Below are 25,134 nucleotides of genomic sequence, written 5' to 3'. Positions count from 1 at the left end.
GGGTCCTCCCTATTTTCATGACGTCACTTATTGGACGCTCAATCACATTGCATGTTTACATTGTAACCGTTGCATTACAAGCACTTCAACCTAACTTATACACACATGTACAGTAATTCATCATTGGGACACCTTGTAAACTCATTCTATACCAACTATCCTCCTTACACAAATGCATGCATATGCACACGACTATTCATTGTTGCCAACATGTCACAATAACATGGATAATTACACATGTTACACAAAACTTTTCCCACGTCAATCTCAGCCTTTTTGTCTCATTACATGACTGACTCTTGCGTTCACAAGTTACATGCATTGCACATGCAACTATTTATTTGCAAGCAATCTTTGTACAAAGCTTCACGTCACATCATTGCCAAATATCATCATTCCCTGCAGAATACACACAACAAATACTTAGAACAACAAGTGCACACAGCTTGCCACAGAAGTACTTTATTATGTTAATGTAACACCTTGCATTTTACTATGTCACCTGACATCATCACATACCTATTTAAAGGACGCACATTACCTGCTCATTCACAGCTACTCATTTCAAAATGTTGCGAATGTTTAGGAGACGCAGGAACATTCTTTTCTATGACATGCTTGCTGATCAAGAGAATGATATAGGGCAAGGTAGGGACACACCGAGGGACAGTGACAGTGACGCGGATACGACAGGGACAGGGAGAGGGACAGGCCGAGGGACAGGTAGAGGGACAGGAGATCAGAGGAGAAGACAGAGGAGACAACTTGTGCCTCGTCCGCGTCTGTACAGGGAGAGAACCCTGTTAGATGGGATGAGTGAGGAGGAGATTGTAAGTCGCTATCGTTTGAGTTCAGCAGCAATCTTAGCTCTTTATGAGGAGATAAGGGGGGATTTAGATTTTTTCACAGCCAGAGGTCGTGCAGTCCCTGGGCTTGTTAAAATGCTGTGCTCATTACATTATCTTGCTTCCGCGTCATACCAGACAACTGTGGGCATAGTGGGCGGGGTCTCGCAATCTACATTCTCGCGGGCCTTGACCCAGTTTCTCTATGCACTCAATAGACGCGCTAGGAATTATATTCATTTTCCTACAGAGGCAACAGAGTGGCTGGAAGTCAGGACTGGCTTTTATAATATAGCAGGGATACCATCTGTGCTGGGTGCAATCGATTGCACACATGTTGCTTTGATTGCACCTAGTCAGAGTGAGCATGTGTACCGCAATCGGAAGCACTACCATTCACTCAATGTACAGGTGGTATGTGATGCCACGATGAGGATAATGCATGTGGTACCCAAGTTCCCTGGTTCCAGTCACGATTCCTCTATCCTGAGGAACTCTTCAGTCTTCCATGCGTTCGAAGAGGGACATTTTGAACCTGGTTGGCTGCTGGGTGAGTACATATTTACATGTTCTAACACAAAACACATGTTGATTTAGGAATGTTGGCATTGTACAATTTGATCACTAATGTCAGCTTATGTGTGCTCCATTCATTATAGGTGACTCAGGATACGGAATTAGGCCGTGGCTCTTGACTCCGGTGCTAAACCCTCAAACTGAAGCAGAGGACAGGTACAATGCAGCCCATATATCTACAAGATCTGTTATAGAGAGGACATTTGGCCTACTCAAGACCAGGTTTAGGTGTCTGGACAGAACTGGTGGGGCTCTTCTATACAAGCCTCAAAAAGTGTCTGATATTATCCTTGCCTGTTGCATTTTGCACAATGTTGCACTCAGGCACAATGTACAGTCAGACCTAGCTGAGGCTTTGGTAGACGAGCATCCCACCCATGTAGCTGCTGAAAATGAACAAACAGCCAGTGGTGGCCAGACACGACAGAATCTCATCAATTCATTTTTTTCTTGTAAGTACAAACTCATATGTTCCTAGTACTACTTTTATAGTTTAATTATGTTATATTAACAATAATGTTTCTTTATATAACCTTCTGTTAGGACACAGATGAATATGGGTTGCACACCTTTCTTTTCTCTGCTGTGTGCACAAAGGGATGTGGCACCGGTATGTTATTGTTGCACAGGTTATATAATCCCTCTTCAATTGTACTTTAGTTGTGTGTATGTGAATACAACTTGGGTAACAAAGCAATAATATTTTAGCATTGTGTTATTCCTTATGCTAAGACAAAACACATATTATGCCCATAATCATTCATGCTTCTAGTATGCTTACATACAATGTTATTGGTGCAGTGTAACATGTACATCCATATGATGTGTACACCAGGCTGATTTACATTTTGAATGTCATGAAATATACATGGTGTTGTACATTTAACACCAAATACACACTTTGCTGTGTTGTTTACGGTACTGAAGATGGCATGTCAATGTTTGCAATTTATATATTGTTCCTTTGCATTATAGGTATATCTCCAGTATGACTGATCATGGTATGTATATTTGCTGACATCTCTCATAAGATGTGGCTACCTCAATCTTCCTATAATTATTGGAACTAAAAACCCAACATATTGGTTTAAACACAAATGTTACATATATGTACTTTCTGTATCATGTATATGCATTTAGCTACTCTTGAGCTTTCATGTGCATTGTATTACAAAATGATTACTCACATTTCATCACATTTTATGTATGTTTCCTTATAATTTCCATTAATGTAATATAGAGGTGGTTGGAGAAAAGGGGATAACTGTACTTATTTGTTTACTTACGGGAGCACATTCATCACTAGCATAGACACACTTTTTAAGACAACTGTTTGTGTCTCTATCAATTGGTGTAGGATCCATGTATAACACCGACAAATGATAACACCAGCTTTATTATGGTAGCTTATATCATCATATTGACTATACTATGTATTTCTAAACGATTAATAAACACAGTAAACTATAGTTAGTTAGGTTAATGAAATATACACAGAAACGTACTTCATAACATGATGGTGATGTCATATTCAGAACATCATGCATTGGAGGGGACCATAACATCTGGCCAGTAACATTATTTGCTACAGTCCCAAACCATTTTATCTACATACCCATGTAACAAGAGATTTTAAAAATAAATGGCTACTTGGTTGTAAGTGTCCTTTACATTGGGAGAAGGAGTGGCTCACTGAGTAAAGACACACACTGGCACTGATAGTTTGAAGCAGGGGAGTCTGGTTCAATTCCCGGTGTGGGCTCCTTGTGACCTTGGCCAAGTCACTTTATCTCCCTGTGCCTCATGCGGCAAAAAAACATTTGTACGTTCCACGGGCCAGGGACCTCAGGCTGAAACATGTGTCTGTAAATCGCTGCGTACAACTAGCAGCCCTATACATGAACATGCTCATATTATTATTATTATTGTTACATAGTTTCGACAGTCATACGTTCCATTACATATTAGAATACACAAATGTGTTAGCAGAGTGGGAATGGTTGTTATATATAAAACACACCATGTCATAAAATGTTAGTAGTCATTAAAGAACACTCAATAAAAATTCATGAGGCACTCTTTTGCAACATCATTATGTTAATTAAGTGCTTATGCAATATAGGCATAAGGGTATCACATTTTTAATTGTTTGTTAATAAGCGCTGCAAGCAATATAAAATTAGTTCCATATGTAGTATAGTAGTCGGTGGCTCCTCCTCACAATCATCTCATATAAAGGTAGACTCTTCTGAAATCATACATTGATCCGATTGTATCTTCCCCGACATCTCTGAAATACAGCAAACACATGATGGTCAAAGATGGCACCTTACTAGATATGCATCCGTGACAACGCGTTACGCAGCTCTATATGATTGTGTAGATACACACGTCAGTCACTTATATGTTAGAAGTAAAACTGTTCATCAGTATGTAATGTTTCTTTAAATTTGTAGCAGGCATAACTATGTATAAGAAGTGAACGTTGCCTGTATACTGAAAGATGTGCGCGCACATCTTTGTGTGCGCACGCACTTCACGCTTGGCTCCACTAACTGTTAGCGCATGCGCAAAACAAAGCGTACGTTGTGCGTTCAATACATGTTGAAAATACCAGTAAACATAACATCTTTATTTCAAATACAATGAAGACGAAACTACATTCGTTCTAAACGAGTACATCTGTATTCTTTTTAAACAGACGTGTTTGAACAGAAAGCACGGCCGATAACACAATGCGCAAATGCAATACGTGTGACGTCATGTTAAGCCAGCGTGAAACGCACGCTAACACTCCTCCCACTCAATTAACATTCGGCTAACGCCCAGGGTACGCCTACAAACACTGAGCCGCACGCATCACACACTGCAGTTACCGTTACTATAACAAAACATGACAGCCAATAGGCTTTGAGGCGCGCACGTCGCTTGGGGGCGGGACTTACATCACTAATCCTTTTTAAGGACGCCTTGGCCCATGACAAGGGTCCCACGTCATACGTGGTGGACCCGGTTTTCAATGTTGTAGATGTTGCATGATAACAAAACAGGTATGTGTTAGAGTAATGGTAAAATGTTGCTAATATGTTTAAAGGGATAGGAAAGTACGTATATTTATTCCGTCAGCAATGTGTACTACTCTTTCAGGTCCTACTATATTGTATTAGGAAACAATTTGTTTGTGATCGCTACATGTTATGCAGTCTGCAATGTTACGCTGTATCCACGCATTGAAAGTGAAAATGGTGGTTACAAAAAAAAAAAAAATTTAAACGCAGAGTCAACGCATAACGATTGTTATATTTACCATTCTTCTAGAATTAACTCTTCGCCTGGCTGCAACTGGTCGCTCCAGAAATGCAAGGCATTTTCATCCACGCTTAACCCAACCGCTGAATCCAGTATGGCACATATCTCCTCCAGGATGCGCTCATAGGAATCGCCACTGCTTTCTTCAAATAATTGGTCGGGAGGTAGGTTCATTTCTTCGGGTTCCCATTCCAATGCATTTTCAGCTGAAAGGCTTGGTACATAATCATAGTACTTTTGTTCTTGTACAATGTGGGTTTCAGGAATGGAGGCTGCAGATATTGCAGCACGTATCGATTCAAACGGATCAGTAGTAGCGGATACATTGCTATTGCCATTAGGAATAAATATGCCTTTCACGACAATATAAGTGCCGTCTTTCAGGAGAAATTGTTTTTCCGGGGCAATCTTCCAGAAACCATAGGTGTGTTGTAGCTTATCCTGGTCACGTTCAAAAAAGTCATTACTTGATAAAGTGAATCTTATTGAGGAATTAAAATTCCGTGCATGCTTACGGTCTTGGTAATAAGGATATTTTGCTCGAATGAAATCATCGATTTGGCGTGTGCTTGCTTTCTGTCCGCGACTGTTCAAGATGGCTTCACAGATCATGTACTTATACCCTAAAAGGGGATTAATATTGTTAACGAATTCATCAGCCATGTCTGAGTAGCACAAAAGCTGTGTGCAGGTCTGTGTTATTTGCTCATCAAAATGAATGTGCTGAATGGCTAACAAACTCCTGTTTTTCCTTGTCAAGGTCAACAAAACTAACTACTTTGACTCCTTATTTCAAACGCCAATTGGATTTGTTTGTCTAATTGGGTTAACAGTTGTGGTTCGTGATATGGGACTGTGGGAGAAACATTTCTCCTTCTTTTATCTCGTTTGTGAAAAACATCCCTAGACTTTGAATGCGTTCACATAGTGTTTTTTTGAAAACTAACAAAGACCAGTGTGTGAAAATATTTCTTAGCCAGGCATATCAGTAAAAACACACCTGCAAAAAGAAATGTTTTTTCCCCGCTTACATTTCTGTGTGTATGTGAAAGTCTGGTTAACTCCCTGTCTGCATGAGTTTAAATACGTGTATATATATATATATATATATATATAAATATATCTCTTATAAAAATATATATATATTTATATATTATATTTTATTTTTTTTTATATTGCAGGAGTACACACAACATTGATGGCATTAAGTATACCTTGTATGAAACCTATTTAAATGGTGAGAAACATGATTGAATTAAGTAATAAACATTTGTTTAAGCACAATACTGTTAGAGTCTCATACTTAGGATATTTCTCAAACATTAGGCCTGTATTATTAAAATAGTGTTTTCACAAGGAAGCATGAAGTGTATTAGTTTGTGTATACCAGTTTATATAGTACTATATATATATATATATATATATATATATATATATATATATATACATATATACATATATATATACACATATACATATATATACACACTCACACACTCACACTCACACTCACTCAGTGTGTGTGTGTGTGTGTGTGTGTATATATATTATTATACATTCTGAGATGTTATAGAAACGAACACACAACTGATTAAAGGACAAAATTACAATGGCCAAGCAAGGCAAAGGTAAGTAATAATTTACACATAATCCTGCTGTACACGTACAAGAAAGATGTTTGCACTTACTTAGGTGTTTTAATAATTGCATGTGACTAATATGCATATGCAATTCTTACATCAATTAACACACCCAAATGCAATGTTTTGCTGCAAAGTCAATGGCAGCTTCTCTAAACTTAGCAACTGGCTCCTGGTGGACCATTACTGAACAGACGATTACAACATAAATATTTATAACACAATTAATTATGAGTGTTAACATTTCCAAAACTTCACGTGTACAAGAACATAGTTGAAAGTTTGGAAACAACACAGTCTTCAGCATACATACAATAGTAATTAGATAATCTGAAGTCAACAAAACAAGGCCAAAGACATATTTTCTGAATTATAACATTTATTTTTTTTGTTCCTTTTGCGAGCGAGTAACAGGCCTGCTTGTTGTCTCTTGAATTTTCCTTTTTCTTTTGCCACCAACTTTAGGCACAACAGAGCCACTTTGAGTGGCCTCTGGCACTTCACGGGCAGGGCTTGTGGCCAGTGACTGTTCACCTACGGGGCTTGTGGCCAGTGACTCACCTACAGGGCTTGTGGCCAGTGACTCACCTACAGGGCTTTTGGGCAGTGATTCACCTACAGGGCTTTTGGGCAGCGATTCACCTACAGGGCTTTTGGGCAGCGATTCACCTACAGGGCTTTTGGGCAGCGACTCACCTACAGGGCTTTTGGGCAGCGATTCACCTACAGGGCTTTTGGGCAGCGACTCACCTACAGGACTTTTGGGTAGTGACTGTTCACGGACAGGGCTTGTGCCCAGTGACACATGTGAGCAAGTTGGTAGACACTGCACAAGTGATGGTTGGTCTGTTTCATGTGTGTCTTGTTTTGTTTTTGTCGCCTCCTTTGTAGGTGTCTGCTGCTGAATTTGTACAGATGGCAGCGGTAGGATGTCATCAGGAACCTGCACAGCAATGTCTGCTACTTGACCGGTAACATTTGGGCCTGGTGAATGAATATCAGATGAATGTGGTGAAAACTGACCTGCATGAACAGATCCTGGCTGGGAGGTGTTGAATTGTGGTACATTAGTCATTCTCCAGTAATTAGCTTGTGTTTGCTGAACAACTAATGCTTCGAATGAGGTGTTGATTTTTTGCAACTGTTTAGGCACTTCAATGAAGACTCTGTGGAGAAGTGCCAATTGTGATACTGTTTCTTCCTGCAGTCCAATCATCCTTTCCAGCACTGTCATCATGTCTGAATGGCGACGATTTTCTGCGTCCACTATTTTTCCCTCTGAAGCTACAATTGCATCGTATGTGGAAGTTGATGGACGATTTGGCGGTACAACAGTTTCTATTGGCACCTCTTCATGGTCACATGATTGTATTTCAGTCTCTTCTGTGGCGTCATCCTCATCATACTCATCATCCTCATCACCATGATGTTCTAAAAAGAAATGTACACATTATTAAATGGCATGTTAATGTATGCTGTGTTACTATGTAATTGTACTGTGTCCTAAGTAACACCTAACATGTTAGCATACGTTTTATAACCTCATTAAAAACTACCTTGACTTACGAATAATGTTTGGACTCAGTATGAAATATGAATGAATGAAAAGTTGCTCTAAACTCAGAAGTCCTACATGATAATTAACATCACTAACACAATACATGTTGCCTTACACTTAATTTTCACTGACACTAAGTAATCCTATTTAAAGAAGATGTGCAAAACAAATAATGCACATGACAACATAACATATAGAAGAGCACATATTATATGGCCAGCAAATGATACACTCACCTTCTAGTAGTGTTGAGCTGGCTGACCCAGGTGAAGACACTTGTTCCATCTCAGGTGACACATGTCCTCCAGGGGCAACTATATATAACAATAACATAAGTTTTACATTTACATGTGTAAATATTGAACAAACACTTATTGTATGTTCTGTATTTATGATTAACTAACAACATCAGTTCCTTAACCGAAAATGTGTGTGAAAGTGAACATAAATAGTTGTAATAACACTGTACATGCCTGTGTACTTAGAATTTTTGAGTTCCCTAACATACAACATACTATGTTTCTGCAGTAATGCGTGAGGATAAATAGATTAAATGAGTACATAAAAATCATATGTTGTGTAGTGATATCAGTATCATAATGTACATAACTATCATGAGATGACCATTCACAATGGTTATCATGAAGGTGGTCATATTGCAAAAAGTGTTGTTTTTGGTAGAGGATATGTGTGGTACATTAATCGAAGATGTGGCACACCTGAATGTGGCTGTGACTCAACAAGACAACACATGCAGTGTGTGATAATGTGTCTTTCATAGTAGTTCAACTATAGATATGAGTGAACTAATGTGTGACGTACGCTTTGATAAGTAATGAGTTGTTGGGGCATTTAGTAGCTAGAGTTAAGCTTTCAAATGAGTGTGATTAACTTCAGTTGTGCTATTCAGGTTGTAAGAAAGGTATTCCCTTCCCCAAAAAGCCTAATCAGCCACACCTTTCAATGACTTGAAACAGGTGCAAATGGTGTGAACTAAGTTGACCGTGAAATGAGGCTGTAATTAGTGTGTGTGCTGAACCCCACCCCCTCTGTTGAAGTGTATGCTGTGATGAGATATTAATTGCAGCTGCTTTAACACAATGGTAGATGAGCTAAGTAGTCATCTGCAGTGTTTAAATTATGAAAACAATGACATAACATATGATACGTGTGCCTCATTATGCTGTCTGTATATGACATAAAGCAAAAATGGACCTTTTCATAAGCAACTATAGATGTGTTAGTGCCAGTGATGTTTGTAGGCCGTTACATGCAATTTCTTTGATGCATGCTTAAAATAGGCAGTAATGTCATGTTTGTCGGAGTAAAATCAATAAAATACACAATAATATGATACATATTTCTGTTCTGTACCTGTAGCTACTAATAATTTCTCATGAACATGTGTTACACATGTGTACTACCCTGTTGTTCCCCATCTTTGCCCACCATCAATTGCTTCCACTGCAGCTATGCATTTTGGGAATTCACATGTAAATGAGCACGCAATGGCACGTGCTATATTAGTTACTGCTTTTAGTAGGACTACTACATATATGTCTATTTTGAGATATATATATACAGAATCAGACATATACATATATAGATGCAGGTATGCTTATATTGTGAAGACAGTATAAAAAGCAGTGTAAATATGCAAAATAAGTGTAAGCAACGACACGCCTAGTACAGTAATATTTATCACCTGCTGGAAATTGTGACGGATAAATTCCAATGTCACGGTCACCAGCCAAGCCTTCCACGACGACGGTAAGTAATTTTGGCCGAAGCAGCTCCTCCAATGGAGTCAATATGAGACGTTGTGGTGTGGGCCCACCTCCAGTGCCAGTAGCATGCACGCGTTGGTCTTGTATTTTCTTTTTCAATTTGGACCTAATATCATCAAATCTTTTCCGACAATGATACTTGTCCCTGACACTATTCCCACAGGCATTGACACCAATGACTATTGTGTCCCACATTTCTTTTTTGCTTGCTGCACTTGTCCGCCCTTGAAAAACATATAAAAGATATGAGGTAAATTAATAATAATATAAGCACCAGTTTCCTACACTGCTAGCTGTTCCAAGAGATAGCAAACATGCTGTTTTATGTGTAATATGTGCAGCACATGAGCATTCACTACTAAACCTATACATGTAAGCAAGGTTGCATTCATATTGTATGCAGTTCTGGCAAATTGACCGCCTGTGTTTATTTGTCCTTGTAAGGCATGATAAAAAGCTGTGTTTCCACACTAATGAACATAGAAAGATATTGTGTACCCATATTTGCATATGAACAAAACTCAGATGACCTAGGATCACATGTATTTGAATAATAAATGTAAAGTTACACTTACCTACTAAATGTCCATAGAGACTGTCATAGTGCTCCAGAATGCCAGTGACAAGAGCCCTATTTTCCTGGTCATTGAAGCGAGGATTACGTGGCTTCTCCACACGTTTTTTCCGAGCAGGTTTAGGGTCAGAGCTTGGCTGGTGCTGACTGGACTCTCCTTCTTCCAATGGAAGAGCCTCCAAAAGCTGGCCACCAGCAAGCACGCCACCACCAGACACCCCATCAGCAACTGCGCCACCAGCAGCACTCCCAGCACCAGCACTCCCACTCCTAGCACCAGCACTCACACTCCTAGCACCAGCACTCACACTCCTAGCACCAGCACTCACACTCCTAGCACCAGCACTCCCAGCACCAGCACTCCCACTCACAGCAACAGCACTCCCACTCCCAGCACCAGCACTCCCACTCACAGCAACAGCACTCCCACTCCCAACAACAGCACTCCCACTCCCAACAACAGCACTCCCACTCCCAGCAACACCACTCGCAGCACCAGCACTCCCACTCCCAACAACAGCACTCCCACTCCCAGCAACACCACTCGGTGCACCAGCAACATCACTCCCCTGAACAGAACGTTCACTCCGACGCGTACTCCCACGAGTAGCACTCCCACTCCCACCAGCATCACTCTTCCCACGCTTTGCGGGCATACTTCCAGCACTCACAAAAAACAGACAAGAAATGTACAGGCAATCACACGACCCACTTCCACATATAAAACAAGACAAAGATGTAAACAAAACAACAAAGGACAAAGCTCACCCAATACACAACAAGTCTCTCAGTCAATATGCAAATCTTCAATCGTCCAGCTCTGTGCGTCTCTCTCTCTCTCTCACTCCCAACAACACAGAGAATGATTAGCAGTACACGTTGCCTTTAAATATGGCGCGCAATCAAAAACATGCTTGTTTCGCCTGATTCAGCAAGATTTGTGATTGTGCAACCTAACAGCACCCCGCCACGCACGCCGATACACCTGTGTGTGATCGGCTCATCATCGTGAGAGTGGGCGGATTTGTTTTCTGGTTGATTTTGAATGTATTCGGCACTTACTGCATACGGAGAGGGAAAAACGCCAATAACATGACTAATCGATAAGCTTGCCGATTTCACATAATCGTCGCTTACTGCATGAGGCCCTGAGTCTCGGGGAACTCCTTCAGCTACAGTATGTGGGACTTTAGGTGAAGGTCTTGGGAGTACAGGGAACAGAAAAGGAAAAATGTTGTAATTTTATTTCTGCCTGCCTTATTCCCAACACACTTTCCCTCTGACTCAGTTTGGACTCTCAGAGTCCCCCTCAACCGTATACACGGATGGGCACCCACAAACCCTATACTGGTTGTGGGTCACCCTGGCACTAGCTGGGATACCCCCCTTAACCTAGGGATTCCCTCAGCTACAGGAATACATATTTATCCCTGTTCCTCATTCTCCTTTCTGGGTTGTGCTGAAGCAGGGTACCCTAGTGGTGAGTCACACTTATGTTTTCAAGGGGAAGTATTGCTGGACAATGTGCCGACATGTATCCGAGAATCAGGCATGATTCCCGTGTACATTTATTGGGGCACCGGTAACTCTGGACCCCAACCTTCTAGACACATTCTGCCAATGCTTCCTCTGCAAACCCCCCCCCCCCCTTGAAACTCACCCACTAGCAATCCCTGCTTGATTGCATGCCCGGAAAAGGAAAAACACCAAAAATGGGTTTTATTACATTTTACAAATACAGTTCAAGGCAACAATACAATGTTACTGGGCCAAAGAGCTAACTCTCTTGGACCCTTATAAACGGAGCATGGCAAAACGTCTTGACCTTTGTTTTATAGTCTGGTTACCCCCTCCCATCACAGGTGTCATCTCCTCCTGCATGATTCCGTCAACATGGCTCCGCGATGTCAAATGGTGTTGTGTTGCCATGACAATGGGACGTAACGTGACGTCGCGGGGTCATGAGGCATCTGGTTGTCATGGCAATGCGGTGCCACAGGGCATCCCATTGTCATGGCAACATGATGCTGCATGGTGCTGTGACATCACGTATCGTCCCATTGTCATGGCACATGACGCCATTTGACATCGCAAAGCCATGCTCACCAGTGGGAGATGCCGCCGGAGAAGGTAAGAGAATTACAGAGGCCCTGCGCTCTCCCCCGTCAAACAGTTTAATTGTCGTTGGGGGAGTGCGCAGGGCCTCTGTAATCACGGGACTTGGTGCAGTGGCACCGACTGCAACGCCATCACTGGGGGGGGGGGCGCGGGTGGTTGCAGAGTTCCCGCGCTCTTCCACCAGGCATTTAAATGAAATGCCGGGGGACCACTTGAGGCCTCTGCAACCTCTACTTACCGGGATTCAGCCGGCTTCAGCACGCGTGACCATGGCAACGTGGCGTCATGTGATGGCACGGTTGCTATGGTAACGTGACATCAAATGACACTGTGGGTCACGTGACATCACACGACCCCGCTGTGTCATTTGACGCTGCACGAGGTAAGGAGGGGGGGGTGCACCAGGGAGGAGGTAAGGCGGGGGGGTGCCGCAAAAAAGTTTGCTCGCCCCTGCATTAAGCACTTACCTTTAAGTAAATATTGCAGTTAGGCAACTGCCACTCAAGCTCCGCCCACCTTCCAGAAAGACCCACTCTGTCATCCAGAGTCGGCGTAAGCTAGAGGGTCCAGGATACCTCCCATGTAACCATGGTGACTTGTTATATCACCATGGCCTATAAATATTGGGGGTGAGGAGGGGGTTAAGGCCTTAGACCACTGGAGGATCTCACATAACATCAGGGAGGAAGAAGGTAGGGGGGTTTCATTGTGTTTGTTTTAGGTGTAACTAGTGTAGGTTTATGGGGTCATCTTTTGTTATTTCCTATATCAGGGAAAGTGCCCCTCTTAGTGGTAGGGTCACTATCAATGGGAACAGACCATTTTTATATGAGTGATATTAAGGTACACGGTAAGATGACCAAGCCATGTGAACCTTCCTGGATCATCTGTATAGGATCCAGGGAAGTATCTAGTTGAAAGCCAGTCCTGATTGTGGAAATAAAGAATGTTTTATGTTTGCCAACTAAAAGTCTCTGGCGCCTTTTATCAACTTAAACATCTACTGCAAAGCTTACACACCCAGCCAGCCGGACACCAGCCCCTGAGATCCTGGTAAAGAGAATCCAGCACTTATATATTCACCTGTGCAACTCACTCCTTTTGAAGCCGGGTAAGGAGAGGGGTTACATAATGAATCCCGAGCCTAATCTTCAGCGATCGATTACAGCAAAACGGATCGATCGACAACTTAGCTAATCATTGTCAGTGTGCAGATTGTATTGATGCACATATTGAATTAAATTTTTTTTTTAAATGGCATCATTAATGCAGTTTTTTTATATGCCACAAAATTGTTTATATACAATTATGTTGGACAGAGCCGGTATCATTTTTTATCATATCCATATATTGCTATTAAGGTTCATGTGGCTATGAGCCATGGCTCTGAATAAAGCTAATACTGTACAGTACATTATGAGCCATTAAAGCCTTTGTAAAAACACATGTAAAAAAACATAAATAAATTATAATCAAATAATTTAGAGGAGACATTAGGCAACTAAAATAAATGATATATATTTATATTTTCCGGTTGACTTTGACCTTTTACTACTGTGCCAATATAAAATGAAATTGGCAAGTGAAATGGGAAACTTGTGCACACATTAAGATAAGACAAGAAAATATTACAATAATAGTATCCATTGAATGTAAAGAAGTGTAGACGCTTAAGAACAAGGTGCAAATAAGGATTGATAAAAAAAAATGATATGAAGTATATACAAAAAGTGTTTTGTTCTAAATCTTATTTTTTTTTTTTCATGTCAAATGATAGTAAGTCATTCCTTCATAATGGTGCAAGGAAAGTGAGCGAAAACCTTAAATACACATGAAAAAATTAATAATAAAATAAATCAATATCACCAAGAGGAGATGCAGCTGCTGTGAGAGATTTCTCAATCTCTCAAAAAATCTTCTGGGGGGAGGACACAAAGCGCAAAAAACTTCCTCTCCAAGGTGGAAATGACACAGGGAATCTCAAATGGGCAGCATATGTAAAGAGAAAAGAAAAAGAAAATAGTGCAACACAGTTTAATTATAACAAATAGGTGAGCATGGAGGCTCCAACACACTCACATGCTCCAAGAAATATAAAAGCATTTAAACCACTCAGGGTTCAGACACTGTAAACGGGACTCCAGACAGCTGTTTCTTGCTCTCCACTTCCGCACCAGATCGGCGTCTGACGTCACGAACCAGCCTTCTCACTCTCCTACAGCTAGGGGAGGACCCTCTGGCTCCGTCGAAAATCAGCACAGCGGAAGATATCCAAACGTCAAGGCGTTCAGGTAAGAAGAAGAAGTCCAGAACTTGGATGAAACGCGTAGGGTTTTACATGCGCAAGGACTTTGTGTTAGTCTGTGACGGACTCGTTGCTGTGCTGCAAGCTATCTTACCTGAACGCCTTGACGTTTGGATATCTTCCGCTGTGCTGATTTTCGACTCAATCAGGAACGTGGGAACCATGACGAAAAATTTGACGTCATAGGCCTTTAAAAGCCTATGTCGTCTCATTTTGAAGCCAGACGCCGCGGAGGAAGGACCTCCGGGCAAGAAAGAAGACCAGGGCGTGGCCGCAGATGGGGAGAAGACCCCGCCCCGCCCCGCTGGACGGAGATAGAAGAAAGAAGAATACAGATGAAGATGGATTACAAATAGAAGACCCGTGGATTGATTTGGATTTTTAGTTTAATGTTTATTTTTTGTTATGGTTTATTATTTTATGGGTTCCTGATCGTGGATTGGTTCGTGAGTAAGCTGCGCAACGGGAATCGGTGGGGGCAAGTAATGGTAAGTGAACTAAAGAAATGTATTTTATTTAACTTGTTAATTTTTTCAAAAGGTTTTTTAACATGTGTATTTTTTTTTTTTGTGGTATATCATTTCTTGCCACTGTATGTATGTATGTATATATGTCTAGAGAGATATATACATACAGGGTAAGAAGTGATGTTGTTTTAAAAGCTTGATTTGATGTGTTTTAAATTAATTTGTCTATGCTGCTATGCTTTATTGTGTGTTTAAAGTATTTTAAAATTAGATAGATGTAATCGTTGGTATTGTATTGTGTGTTGCCTTGGTTTTAAAGGTTGTATTCTGGTCGGTACTGTATTTTTTCACAGGCTAAATTGTTCTGCTCCAGGCGTGAATTAGTTAATTGTTTCATTGTTCGGGATGGAGTGTGAATTGTTTAGGGATGTAAATAATGATTGCTAATTGATTTTTGTTTACTTGGTTGATTCATTTGAGAAGTGATGTTGTTTTAAAAGCTTGATTTGATGTGTTTTAAATTAATTTGTCTATGCTGCTATGCTTTATTGTGAGTTTAAAGTATTTTAAAATGAGATAGATGAATTCCTTGGTATTGTATTGTGTGTTTGAGGGAGGTCAGCGATAGCCTTGGGTAAGTGAACTAAAGAAATGTATTTTACTTAACTTGTTAATTTTTTTAAAAGCTTTTTTAACATGTGTATTTTTTTTTTTGTGGTATATCATTTCTTGCAACTGTATGTATGTATGTATATATGTCTAGAGAGATATATACATACAGGGTAAGAAATGATGTTGTTTTAAAAGCTTGATTTGATGTGTTTTAAATTAATTTGTCTATGCTGCTATGCTTTATTGTGAGTTTAAAGTATTTTAAAATTAGATAGATGTATTCCTTGGTATTGTATTGTGTGTTTGAGGGAGGTCAGCGATAGCCTTGGTTTTAAAGGTTGGATTTTGGTTGGTACTTATATTTTTTCACAGGCTAAATTGTTCTGCTCCAGGCGTGAATTAGTTAATTGTTTCATTGTTCAGGATGGAGTGTGAATTGTTTAGGGATGTAAATAATGATTGCTAATTGATTTTTGTTTACTTGGTTGATTCATTTGCAGAATGTATATGGTGCATAGATTTTATGCATCATTTATATTGGAATGTGAGGTGTTTCATTGGCTTGTGATGATATAGATTGTGAGATCAGTTAGGATTATTAAAGGAAATTGATTTTAATGTAGTGTCTGTATGGAGAAGTGTTTGGTTGTAGGACAGTATAGTTTTGATAACCCTTCTACATTTATTTGTATATTGGTTCATCGTGTGTATATATACTGTGTGTATATATATATATATATATATATATATATATATATATATATCTGTGAACAATATATATCTGTATATATATACAGTATATATATATATAGTTGCATGATGAAGCCACTGTACAAATTCATGGGTGAAGGGTGGGTATCGGGCCACTGTGGCTTAACTCCTTAATCACCTTTGCGGTTATTATCTGATAAGGTGTTTAAGGGGTTAATTGATATCTGAATGTAATTGCAATGTATTGGCTTTGTATTTGCTATGTATGTTGTGGGCAAGACAAGGATTTTGCTGGCGACGGACACTTCGTATTGATGAGGTCAGTAGTACTTTATTTATTTGTATATGCTAGTTAATGTTTTTAATAATGGGCAATTAATCTATTATCCATATCTGGATAATAGTTATTTTGCACATTATTGTACTGTAGGTGTTGGGGGGGAAGGTGTATGTATTGAATGTATAGGCCAGGTTTATTTTTTTTACATTCAGGGTTGGTTCCGTGGTTCTGCGTGGGACCTCTGGAGACCACCTGCGGGTATCCTCGGGTATCCCAAGGGTATCAGGCTGGTGGTTCCACGGGTGACACATGCGGGGATGATGATGTGTTGTCCCACTTCTGTGGGGGCACCGCGGACCTGTAGTCTGCGGGGATGACGATGTGTGGTCCCACTTCTGTGGGGGCACCGCCGACCCGTAGGTGCGGGAATGATGATGTGTGGTCCCACTTCTGTGGGGGCACCGAGGACCCGTAGTGAGCACCTGTGAGTTCCCCAGACCCCCGAGGGAACCACCCAAGGCCCCGCAGACACCTGTGGGTCTGACCCGGGGCTCCCAGACATCTGCGGGCCTACCATGGGGACCCAATTGTGGCCCACGGTGACCCAAGGAGACCACCTGGGGGCCATGGTGCTGGCGGGATCCACCAGCAGGCCTCCAGAACCTGTGTAAAAAGGGCTGCTGGTAAACTGTAGGTCTGTCCAGGTGCCCCGCCAGCCCACCGGGGACTCGCGTGGGGCTGCGTTATGAACCCTATATGTAAAAGGATAAATCTTGTATTTATGGGGGGGCACAGGGGGTGGGTAATGTATTTAATAAATATAATGCTGTTTATTGTGGGTCACTGTACTGTTTTTATTGTGGGTACTGGGGGTTGGGGGGGGGGTGTTTCCCCAACGGTATGTGGGTAGGCCTCCCTTGTGGGTACTGGGTGGTTAGGCCTCACGGGGGGGGGGTTAGTGTGGGAGGGTATGTAGGCATCCCGAGTGGTGGGTGAGGGTGGGTTAACCCCTTAATGACTGTAGCGGTTAATAACCGCTATGGTGATTAAGGGGTTAGGGGACATTACTTTGTATGTTTTAATTTTTGTCTCTGTTTTGCAGCAAGCAGCGGAGGGGCCGTGGGTAGTGGGTAGTGGGTGTGGGTGTGGTTATTTACACGGGATCCCCCTCCCCACATTTACATACAGTACACTGCACTCACAGAAAACACAGGCCAGGCAGATTTAACTGACACAATAGGGGGAGGGGGGTTTACACAGATTAGTCAAAGCAGGGAAGCTTAGCAGACACAATAGGGGGAGGGTTTTTTACATAGATTACAGTGAAGGCAGGGAAGCTTCACACACAATAGGGGGAGGGGGTTTTACATAGATTACAGTGAAGGCAGGGAAGCTTCACACACAATAGGGGGAGGTTTTTTTTACATAGATTACAGTGAAGGCAGGGAGGTTTAAAACACACATTAAAAATATGTACAGTATGTAATGTATTTATTGTTTATTCTGCCTTAACCCTTCATTGCCTTAGCGGCTATGGTAATGAAGCAGCATTTCTGTATTTTTAAAAAAATTGTGCAGGAGCAGGGGGTCCCCTGAGCATTAATTTCTGGCTCAGGGAACCCCCTGCTCACTGTACAATATTATTAAAATACAGAAATGCTGCTTCATTACCATAGCACATAGCCGCTAAGGTAAAGAACGATTCTTTATTGATGTGTGTGTTTTATTTATACTGTACATGTGCAGAGGGTCTCCGGAGCAGAACCGCTGTGGTTTTAGGTCCGGGGACCCCCTGCTCCCCGAGATACAGACCCCTTTAGGGGGTGCCTGTATCCCTCTGCTTGGTTTACAGGCTGCGGTCACGTGATCGGGACCTTTAAACGCAGAGGGATACCGGCACCTCATAAAGGGGGCTGTATCTCGGGGAGCAGGGGGACCCCCGACCTGAAACCAACGCGGTTCAGCTCCGGAGACCCCCTGCACATCTACACTATAAATAAAAATGTATTTCAAATGTATTTATTTATAGTCATTTATTTATTTATTTATTTAGATTTATTTATTTATTTTTTGGCAGCTGCTGTGTGTGAGTTTTTTTTATTGTGGGTAGTGGGGGTGGGTGAAGGGGGTTTTAGCCCCAACGGTGGCTGTTTAGGGCTTGCGGGGGGTAGCGGGAGGGCTTAACCCCTTCATGACCGTAGCGGTATTAACTGCTACGGTCGTGAAGGGGTTAAGTGCACCCGCAACCCCCCTGCAAGTCCTAAACTCACACCAAGGGCCAAATACCCCCTTCACCCACCCCTTCTACCCACAATAAAGTGGGCACGGTGGGTTAACCCCTTCATTGCCTTAGCGGCTATACGCTATGGTAATGAAGCAGCATTTCTGTATTTTTAATAATATTGTGCAGGAGCAGGGGGTGCCTGAGCATTAATTTCTGGCTCAGGGAACACCCTGCTCACTGTACAATATTATTAAAATATAGAAATGCTGCTTCATTACCATAGCACATAGCCGCTAAGGTAAAGAACGATTCTTTATTGATGTGTGTGTTTTATTTATACTCTACATGTGCAGAGGGTCTCCGGAGCAGAACCGCTGTGGTTCTAGGTCCGGGGACCCCCTGCTCCCCGAGATACAGGCCCCTTTAGGGGGTGCCGGTATCCCTCTGCTTGGTTTACAGGCCGCGGTCACGTGATTGGGACCTTTAAACGCAGAGGGATACTGGCACCTCATAAAGGGGGCTGTATCTCGGGGAGCAGGGGGGCCCCGACCTGAAACCAACACGGTTCAGTTCCGGAGACCCCCTGCACATCTACACTATAAATAAAAATGTATTTGAAATGTATTTATTTATAGTCATTTATTTATTTAGATTTTTTATTTTTTTTTGGCGGCTGCTGTGTGTGAGTTTTTTTTATTGTGGGTAGTGGGGGTGGGTGAAGGGGTTATTAGCCCCAACGGTGGCTGTTTAGGGCTTGCGGGGGGTAGCGGGAGGGCTTAACCCCTTCATGACCGTAGCGGTATTAACTGCTACGGCCGCGAAGGGGTTAAGTGCACCCGCAACCCCCCCACAAGTCCTAAACTCACACCAAGGGCCAAATACCCCCCTCACCCACCCCCGCTACCCACAATAAAGCGGGCACGGTGAGTTAACCCCTTCATTGCCTTAGCGGCTATACGCTAAGGTAATGAAGCAGCATTTCTGTATTTTTAATAATATTGTGCAGGAGCAGGGGGTGCCTGAGCATTAATTTCTGGCTCAGGGAACCCCCTGCTCACTGTACAATATTATTAAAATACAGAAATGCTGCTTCGTTACCATAGCACATAGCCGCTAAGGTAAGGAATGAGTTTTTATTTATATATGTTTTTTTCACAGTGTAGATGTGCAGAGGGTCTCCGGAGCAGAACCGCTGTGGTTTTAGGTCTGGGGACCCCCTGCTCCCCGAGATACAGGCCCCTTTAGGGGGTGCCGGTGTCCCTCTGCTTGCTTTAGAGGCCACGGTCACGTGATCGGGACCTTTAAACGCAGAGGGATACTGGCACCTCATAAAGGGGGCTGTATCTCGGGGAGCAGGGGGTCCCCCGACCTGAAACCAACGCGGTTCAGCTCCGGAGACCCCCTGTACATGTACACTATGAATAAAAATGTACAGTACTGTATGTTAGGAGTTATAGGGGACGGCTTTAAAGACAACAGCTCGCAAACGCCCCCATGCGTTTTTACACGGCATTGCAGTATTGCAGCCAGCGGGAATAAAATGCTTAAATCACAGCCGCGAATATAACGCTATATACCCCGGGAGAAAACGACACAAAACCGCACATCACCGGGGTCCTCTGAAATTCGCGGAGCTAGCCAAGTAAGAATAAAGTTGGTCGCCAGTGTAGGTACATAATAGATACATTCACAGGCATTAAATGGCACTGAAAAAATAAAAGTCATGACTCAAAAATAAAAAAAACCTGTAAAAGTTAAAATAATAAACTTTTCTTTTGTTTACTCACCATTAGATGCCCACTCACCGAAATCCAGGCGACCCGGAACCGCAGGAACCAATCCACAGGTAACCATAAAATAAAAAACCATTACAATCCATAACGGTGTCTTGTTCTTCTATTTGTAGCCCTATTCTAGTGCGTGAGGGGGAGATCGTGGTGTAGCCCCAGTGTGTTTTTGTGCGAATAAAGTTTTGTTGAATTCATCCGGGAGCTGTTTGGAGTCTGTCATGCGCAGTTGCGCCGGAGCCCTTCCATTCCTTGTACATTCACAGAAGGCTGCACGCGGGAGCTGAAGAGCAGAGGAGAGCAGGACCCAGACCGGAGTTGTGACATAGGTAAGGTTTATTACATTTCCCTCCTACTCCGGTCATCCTAGTGGCCATGCGTAGCTCCCTCTTTCCCAGCCCCACATGACTATCTTGACACCATAGGTGCCACTACTGATTACCGAAGCGCAGGACAGTTTTTTATTTTTTATTTTTACAATCGATGCTGGATTTATTGTAACATGCAATGTGGTAATTTTAAGATTAAAAAATCATGTTTTGATTGATGCATGTTTTGTGTTTCATAATGGGCAAATAATCTATTATCCTTATCTGAATAATAATTATTTTGCATATTATTGTACTGTATGTGTTGGGGGGGGGGAGTGATGTATAAAATGTATAGGTCCGGTTTATTTATTTTACATTCAGGGTTGGTTCCTTGGTTCTGCGTGAGACCTCTGGAGACCACCTAGGTATCCTCGGGTATCTCACAGGTATCAGGCTGCGTGGTCCACGGGTGACACCTGCGGGGAAGAACCGGTGGCCCCACATCTGTGGGGGCACCGCGGACCCGTAGTCTGCGGGAAAGAACCGGAGGCCCCACATCTGTGGGGGCACCGCAGACCCGTAGTGTGCGGGGAAGAACCGGTGGCCCCACATCCGTGGGGGAACCGCGGACCCGTAGTAAGCACCCGTGAGTCCCCAGACCCCCGTGGGAACCACCCGAGGCCCCTCAGACACCTGTGGGTCTGACCTGGGGCTCCCAGACATCCGCGGGCCTACCGTGGGGACCCAATTGTGGCCCACGGTGACCCCGGAGACCACCTGGGGGCCATGGCGCTTGGCGGGACCCACCAACAGGCCTCCAGAACCTGTATGAAACAAGTTGCTGGTACCCTGTAGGTCTGTCAGGTAACCCGTCAGGCCCGCCGGGGACTCGTGTGGGCCTGGGGTATGAACCCTGTATGTAAAAGGATAAATCATGTATTTATGCGGGGCACAGGGGGTGGGTTATGTATTTAATAAATATAATGATGTTTATTGTGGGGCTGTGTATTGTTTTTATTGTCGGTACTGGGGGTGAGGGGAGGGGGTATTGGCCCCAAAGGTATGTGGGTAGGCCTCCCAGCTGGGTAGTGGGTGAGGGTGGTTAGGCCTCACGGGGTGGGGGGTTAGTGGGGGAGGGTATGTAGGCCTCCCGAGTGGTGGGTGAGGGTGGGTTAACCCCTTATTGCCTGTAGCGGTTAATAACCGCTATGGTGATTAAGGGGTTAGGGGACATTACATTGGATGTTTTTATTCTTGTGTATGTTTTGCAGCATCGGAGGGGGCATGGGCAGGATGAAGATGAGGATGAAGACGGCCTTCATCGTGGGTGCCTGTAAAAGGTAAGTGTAATATGTTTTAACTGTATTTATTGAAAGTTATATGTATTTACAATGGGCAAATGCATTATTATCCATATGTGGATAATAGTAATTTTGCCCATTACTGTACTGCATGTGTGAGGGGGGTGTATTTAGTTATTAATATTGTTTATTATTTTTGAAGGCGCAACATTGTTACCGCAGGCCCACGGGTACCCCCGCACTCCCGCGGGGACCCCCGCTTGGTAAGCCGGGGACCCCCGGATCTCCGCGGGGTCACCCGCCGGTCTGTTGTATGGGTGGTGCGCATGCAAAAAGGTAAACAAAGATTTTTTTCTAAGTCCTGCTTTTTTATCACCAGCCTTTAGCTGGTGAGCTTTATTCAGCGCAATTTTCACGTACGATCAGTTTGCGTTGCTTAGTGAATCCCGCAGAAGGGCAGGATTCAGTGCAAACAGCTGATCGTACGAGCAAAGTTGGACTTTGAAAAATTTTCAATAAAAAGTCAGTTTTAGAGCGCAAAGTGCCTGTTAGCGCGGCTTAGTGAATAGCGCTCGTCGGAACTTCACGTTCTAAAAGCACTTTGCGCTCTTAAAACGACTTATCACTGCTTAGTGCATAGCCCCCATAGTGACCCTTTATGTTCATCAATTGAACAGCTCGCATATATCAAGCATCAAACATAGTGGTTACCAAACATCTACCAAACTGGCGGTTTGTTTAGGTCATCTAGAAATGCTATTGTCTCCTTATGGAGTAAATACTGCTGTATGAGATCTTCAATTGATGAACATACAGGGTCACTATGTACTAACATTAGAAATTGCATTGTTTCTTTATACTCCTTAGGAGTACTGCTATAACTCCCTAACGTTACCCTTGATATGAAATTGAGACGGCTATTATATACGATTTTCATTTACTGAATACTCTCTTGACCCGCTGTGGAAGAGAATACAAAGGGTTAACACATACAAATATTTGTGTATTTTGCTATACTAGATTCTCACCATGTTCAGACATACTTACAGTGCATCTACTAAGAACAAAAATGTTATGCTCTCTGTGGCTGCATGTATACTAACACATGCCAATTGCATTTATAAGTGTCACAATAGAACATAATATATCTATTAGATTTACCAGCTGAGACAAGAGATTCTACATACTGAGGTATATTCGATCAGGGACTCCACACTGTTTGGAGATATAGGTCCTACTGATCACCTAAACAGTTCAGAATATAGGTTTCCAAGGTGTAATCACCTATTGGTTGTCGCAACAGATTGCTGGGGCAGAACACTATCAGACACAGTATTGTGCACTGCTTATTCCAGTGCTCCGCTACGGGGATTTTAAAGTTTTTATTAATTTCACCATGTCACTATATATTTTTTCGATGTAATAAAATTTTATTATTTTTGGTTTTAGCAGATCCTACTGTATGGAACAAATACAAGTGGCAGCACTATATTTACACATCATAGAGTGCAATTCTGTAGGGTCTTTATTTGATCCTTAGGGATCAATCTGTTAATACATTGTATATCACCCTTATGCACCATGATTGAATATAATACCAAATAATAGGAGAGCAGACGAAAAACGTACTTCCAATTGGAGAACTGATAAGATAAAATGAATAGCTGTAAATGAATACAGCTGGTGGCTGGACATAATATTTACATGCTGCAGTGTGTGTGTAATCTAAATATAGAAAATTGGAAACCCCCATGATCTGATACAAAGGCACCGTCACACTAACTTTTAAACTTACTCAGGATACAGGATAAACTCTATGTCTGATGGAGGGATAAATACAAGGAAATAGACCAGAAGATGGAAAGCAGAAATAAAATGTGAACTATCTCTGCAAAGACAGACAAGGTTAAGCTATTTTTGATGGAACACAGATGAAATAGGAAATATGTACTGTACAAGAACTAAAAGTTGTCACTATCATACAGCCATTCTCAAATTATAATCTAGAGAGTAATTATACAGAAATAAAGCGTACAATTTCTGTTCCACTGGATTAGACATGAGCATGTTTTCTGATGTATATTTTCAGAATTTGTTATTCTACTAAATCTAACATTTAACATGAAAGCTGAAAAATAAGGAATCCGTGCTGATTACACGGATTTAAAATGTCCTCACATGCCTACATAAACCCCCCTATATGAAAGGAGAAATCCCTCTACCTACATTTTCTTTAAAGTATCTAATCCCCAAGAGCTGATCTGCGCTACTTTTTGCTCCCGGGCACCCTGATTCCCAAGATATTTACCTTTTAATTTGCCGATGTCTCATTTCCCTTTTTGGATGGCTATCACCAAAGCCTCACTCGCCTGGGCCAAGAGGAAGCCACAATGCCATTAGAGCATGACATCATGACGGCCTATTGGATAACACCAGCAGCCATTTTGATTTGACTCTTATTTTTAATGGCATATAGAAAGGTAAATATCGAGGAAACTTGGAGGAATAAAATGTGTCTTCCCTGGGGAATCCCCTTGATCCAATTATTTTTTTAAAAATGGGGCGAAATGTTGCTGCCTGAAATAAATATATTTAATATATTTATATAGGTGTCTTTCCTTGTACTTTTGTTATTTTAGTTGTCTCATTAAACTTTTCTTAGATTGCTGTCATCCAGCAAGATAAAGGATATGCACATATCAGAGAATGTTCTGAACTGTTTACCATTG

At 42.1% G+C, this 25,134-nt stretch overlaps 1 protein-coding gene and 1 long non-coding RNA gene across 2 annotated transcripts in view; one reads left to right on the top strand and one right to left on the bottom strand.

Annotated features, from left to right (window-relative positions):
* The window catches only part of STARD13 (StAR related lipid transfer domain containing 13), a 375,955-nt gene that overhangs the window by 245,496 nt on the left and 105,325 nt on the right, over positions 1–25,134 (bottom strand). The window lies entirely within an intron of this gene.
* LOC142491146 (uncharacterized) lies at positions 1,608–7,926 on the top strand. The gene is made up of 6 exons (XR_012800307.1): positions 1,608–1,873; positions 1,965–2,031; positions 2,397–2,422; positions 4,740–4,894; positions 5,912–5,967; positions 7,262–7,926. It is a non-coding gene; the product is annotated as an uncharacterized LOC142491146 (long non-coding RNA).

This window comes from Ascaphus truei, chromosome 3, assembly GCF_040206685.1.
Source record: "Ascaphus truei isolate aAscTru1 chromosome 3, aAscTru1.hap1, whole genome shotgun sequence".
Classification (NCBI taxonomy): Eukaryota; Metazoa; Chordata; class Amphibia; order Anura; family Ascaphidae; genus Ascaphus; species Ascaphus truei.
This window is presented reverse-complemented; position numbering and strand designations above follow the sequence as displayed.